Below are 5,611 nucleotides of genomic sequence, written 5' to 3' on the forward strand. Positions count from 1 at the left end.
CAACCGAGAGGAGTCGGGGAACCACTCCGGCAGCAGCGGAACTGTGGGGACGGTGCCTGACAGTGGTAAACGAAAATGGTCAATAAAATAGCACTTGAATGTCAAGGAAGTTAAGTGATGCCAAAGCAAATTTTGAATTGTTAGTATTATGGTTATAGCATAATCAGGGGTTATGGAAACAAATTAAATATGAAATATATAGTTCCTTAGTCACCTAGATACCAATGGTTTTAGCATGTGAAATAACCTACATCATAAGCTTGAATGTACATATTTTGAGACATTTCTTGTCACCTAGAGTGAGTTCTGTTTCTATGCACACAGTCCAATATTTCCAGCTACAAGTGTTCCAGCTACAAGATTTAGGGCACAGCTCCACAGAGCCATGCAGATGTGTGGTTAATTTGAAATCACCAAAATGATACTAGCTGTACAGTACAGTATGTCTTATATATTCTTATAGGACAGGTAAACATCAAAGAAATAGTGTTCATAACTTATACTTGCATAGATCTCTGCATATATTGTTGGTCAATGCAAATAACCCCATGACATATGCTGAGCTTAGGATCAACTTCACTAACAAGATATGGATATAAAATTTTGGCCCAAATAATTAATATTTCATATTTATGTTTGCCTTGCTTTTGTATGTAAATATGTGCATTGAGTGTAAAATTATGTTTCTATGCTGCTCTGAAGAAAATATATTTAATTTCTAATTTCACTAAAGTGATTGGAACAGAAGCCTTTCCACAACAGCTCTTCCAGTTAGGTCACAAAGTGTGACCAGGTGAGCAGTGTTAAAGAAATGTGTTTAAAAACAAGAGCATGATATGAGAAAATGGTTCATCTTCTTGGGATCAATTTTGCTATTGTTGATTTGTTCCATATCCCCATGCCCCAGCACCACAAAACAAAAAAATATGTGAGCTTTAGCATTTCTCTTTTTTTAAAAAAACAAGCAAACCCTAATTTCCATAAGTTGCACGTTAATGTAATATGATATGTTTTATTACCTTAAGCATAGTGACATTTTTGTAATGTTAAACTCAATTTAATAACTTTCTGCCTTTGTGATCTTAAGGGATTCACATGCTAGTTAGCTTGTTAACTATAACATCATGACATTATGTATATAGACATCTATTTTGTGATTCATTTACTACCACAAATTAAAAGGAACTGCCCCATTGACAAGAGGGGCAAGAAAGTATGGAGGATCGCTGAAACTCTCAATCTAGACTCCCCTTGCCTAGCAGAAATGCAGGATTCCATGGATTTCCTGGAAACAGCCCTTTACAGTTAGCAAGATCCTGATCAAATCCTGTTCAGCAGTCATTACTGACGGGAGAACCTAGAGATCAGACACATCATGTCAAAGAAAGTTTCCGTCTGATTGGAAGACCTTGGCAGCTATCCAACCATACCTATAAGGCTCATTTTATGCAAAGTTACCTTTGGTGCTTCTCTGAATTTGAGCTTAAATGCACCAAACAAACTTCCAGGTTCACATAAAGCTTAGTTAAAGTTTATGTGATATATTTTACACAGTGGTTAGCAGTGTGTAAAGTGTCAGCTTTAGGATGACATTAACAGAAGGAGAACCCTGAAATAAAATGTATTAAATAAATATATAAATATTTGATCACACATTTATTTAAAATGAATCGGGCTATTGCCCTGCCCCAACAAAAGAAGTATCATTTTCAAGGGACATAATATAACTTATACTTGCCAACTTTCCTCGTTGGCTTCAAGGAGATCCCGGGGGAGGTGGGTGTGCGGGGGCGGGGCTTGACAAATTGCATAATTTTGGCACCACCCCCTAAACGATTGTCACAAGATGATGCGATATATGTGTCATTAAGCCCCCCCCCCCCCCCCGCGACTTATCTATTGCGGGGGTTAGAACCGGGAAGTTGCCCTGCTCTCCCGGGAGCCTGGGATGTCTCCCAGAAATGCAGGAGTCTCCCAGACATTCCGGGAGAGAAGGCAACTATGCGTAAAGAAAAGCAGCTAATGAATCTCTAGAGACTGAAGTGTCTTTTACATTTCTGTCTCCATTACTGAAGTCATGTTGTCTTAGCTGTCAGTCTTTGATTAAATCTTGGTCTCCATGAAAATGGCCACCTCCATAGGCATCAATAGATGGAGATAGGACACAATTTCTAACTGTGTCATCATGCCACAGATGGCGAAGACAACCACGTCTTGTACTGACTCAGCATCAGGGAGAATACCAGACTCTTCAGGGAGTGAGGGAGATCACCCCTATTTCAGGGAGTCTCCCTGACATTCACGGAGAGTTGGCAAGTATGATATAACTTCTATTATATCTACCACTTTTTAAAAAAATATTTTCTCATAGCAATGGAACTGAAAGTTCCACTGTGCAATCATGGCCCTGTGAACTGAAAAGTAACTATACCTGCTCCGGGCCAGTGTCCACGGGACATCACTGAGCTGCCCTGGTGATAAAATATTAATACATTTTGGTGAATTTTTTTTTTATACATTTCATTGGAAAAATATTTTTTATAAATTGGCCCCATAACGGAGGAAGTGATGCATTGTGTACCCCTCCCCCATTGTTTTTTTGTATCATTGTATAGGGGTAAATTTCTATCAGAACACTCATCCATGTCCTCTATTTTCCTGTGCTGAAAGACTCTCCTGTTTTTGTTATTATGCTTGCCAGTGTTATTCCATTGTTTATCATTATTATTACTGTTTCTGTTTGAAAGTCTGCTTGTTTTTGTAACACACAGTGTCAGCAAAACTATTTCTGCTCTGTGTTTGCTGAGTAATCACACGTGGACTCATTTGGAGCAGGTACTCTTACGCCTTATAATACAAGCAGGCTACTTTAAATTAGAGATGGTCACTGACCCCCGTGTTTTGGTTTTGGATTCGGTTTTGGATCTGGATTACCGTCGTGTTTTGGTTTTGGTTTTGGTTTTGCAAAACCGCCATTGCGTGTTTTGGTTTTGGTTTTGGTTTTGTTTGGTTTTGTTTTGCTATTTTTTGGGAAAATCCATGTTTTTGGGCCTAAATTAACCCAATTTAGTGCTCCAACTGTTTTAGAGACAAGTAATCTAATTGTTGAGGTAATAAATCATCCAAAAAAACAGTTTAATTCTTCGTTGGTAGGCCTATTCTACACACAAAACAGATTGTCTTCCTCTCCATCTATGCATATTGGCAATGCAGCCATCGTCTTTGAATGTATATTACACCCTACACTTATAGTTAAATATGTAAAGAAATGGAAAAAGCCAGTTTGGTTTCTGTCTCTCAAGGCCCCCTCCACTTGTATAAAATACCAAAAAATTCAGCCATTATAGACTGTACAATATTAATTGACATGGAGAAAGCCAGTTTGGTTTCTGTCTCTCTAGGCCCCCCTCCACTTGTATAAAATACTAAAAAATTCAGCCATTATAGACTGTACAATATTAATTGACATGGAGAAAGACAGTTTGGGGTCACTCTGTCTCTCTAGGCCCCCCTCCACTTGTGTAAAATACCAAAAAATTCAGCCATTATAGACTGTACAATATTAATTGACATGGAAAAAGTCAGTTTGGTTTCTGTCTCTCTAGGCCCCCCTCCACTTGTATAAAATACCCAAAAATTCAGCCATTATAGACTGTACAATATTATGAAAAATGGACAAAGCCAGTTTAGGGTCACTCTGTCTATGACACCCTACCCTTAAGGATAAATTGCCCTAACAGCAGCCTTTCAAGATGGTATGTGATATGGAAATGCCACAAGTCCCTTTCCTCTTTGGGGGTAGATTGCACCCTACACTTACATAGAAAGTTTTAAAAAGATGTTATCGGCATCATCTTCAGCTTAATCCTCACCCTCATCAGTGTGTACGTCATCATCACAGACTATCAATTCATTGCCGCTTGAATCCGCCATTAGAGAACAGTCAGTGCTTGGATGTCTTGGATGGTGAAGGCCTTCCTCGTGGAAGATGTAGTTCATTTTTATAAACATCATTTTCTCCACATTTTTGGGAAGTAACCTTCTACGGCGATCACTGACTAAGTTCCCTGCTGTGCTGAACACTCGTTCAGAGTACACACTGGAGGGTGGGCAGCTTAGGTATTGCAAAGCAAGTTTGTACATGGGTTTCCAAATGGCCTGCTTTTCTTCCCAGTAAGGAAAGGGACTGTCTGACATTTCCATATCAACTACCTCTTGAAAGTAATCCTCCACCATCCTTTGCATGTTTATACTCATATTGGATGGAGTTATGGGCAAAGTGACACATTTTTTTGAAAAATCCTTCAAACCAGCCCAGATGTTAAATTGTTCTCGTCTGCCCCCTGTGTCTTCCCTGCTTCTTTTTTGGAAATTTAATTTTTTACGAGCAACAGCTTGAGAAAATGAAGGAGGACACGTCGTCAAGCCGAGGCCCAGTTCAGCGGCCAACTTGCTGAGCAATAGCTCCTTGCAAAAGTTCACATCTCGCTCATTTGCAAGTAAAGACTCAATGTAGGTTTTAAACCTTGGATCAAGCACAGTGGCCAAAACGTACTGATCCGAGTTCAAGATCTTAATAACTCGAGGATCATTGTGAAGCGAATTAAGTACTTGATCGACAAGGCCAACATACTTTGCTGAATTGCTTGCTTTTAGCTCCTCCTTCATTTTCTCAAGCTGCTTTTCCAATAGTCTAATTAAAGGAATGACTTGGCTCAAACTAGCAGAGTCTGCACTGACCTCACATGTCACAACTTCAAATGGTTTCAGCACCTTGCACAGCACTGAAAGGATTCCCCACTGTGCAAGAGTGAAATACATCCCCCTCCTTTCCCAATGTCATGACTTGTGCAATATGCTTGGATGGCTTTGCGCTGTTCCTCCATCCTCTGAAGCATGTACAGGGTGGAATTCCACCGAGTTACCACCTCTTGCTTAAGTTGGTGGCAGGGCAAGTTAAACTGCTCTTGGAGCTGCTGTAATCTCCTACATTCTGTGGCTGAATGCCTGAAATGGCCTGAAATTTTACGGGCCACCGAAAGCATCTCCTGCACCTCACGGTTATTTCGTAGGAAGCTCTGCACCACCAAGTTGATGGTGTGAGCAAAACAGGGAATATATTGGAAATCACCCAGCTGTAATGCTCGCACTATATTGTTGGCATTATCTGAAATGACATACCCTGGGGAGAGTCCGAGTGGTATAAGCCATGCATCAATCACATCTCTCAGTTTGCGTAACAAATTGTCAGCCGTATGCCTGTTAGTGAAGCCGGTGATACAAAGAGTGGCCTGCCTGTGACAAATGTTACGTAGTGGTGTACATGCTGCTGCTGTTCCTGCTGGTGAAGGTGAATGACCAACCCAGTGGGCTGTCACAGTCATATAGTCTTTGGTTTGGCCACTTGCACTTGTCCACATATCTGTGGTTAAGTGAACAGTGGGCAGAATGGCATTTTTCAGCGCAATCTCTACATTTTTACACACTTTTTGGTATAGTTGTGGAATAGCTTTACGGGAGAAATGGTGTCGCGATGGAATTCTGTAACGCGGACACAAAACCTCAATTAACTGTGAAAAACCAGCTGCGTTTATTGTGGAGATTGGACGCA

Source organism: Mixophyes fleayi, chromosome 8 (genome assembly GCF_038048845.1).
Source record: "Mixophyes fleayi isolate aMixFle1 chromosome 8, aMixFle1.hap1, whole genome shotgun sequence".
Lineage (NCBI taxonomy): Eukaryota > Metazoa > Chordata > Amphibia > Anura > Limnodynastidae > Mixophyes > Mixophyes fleayi.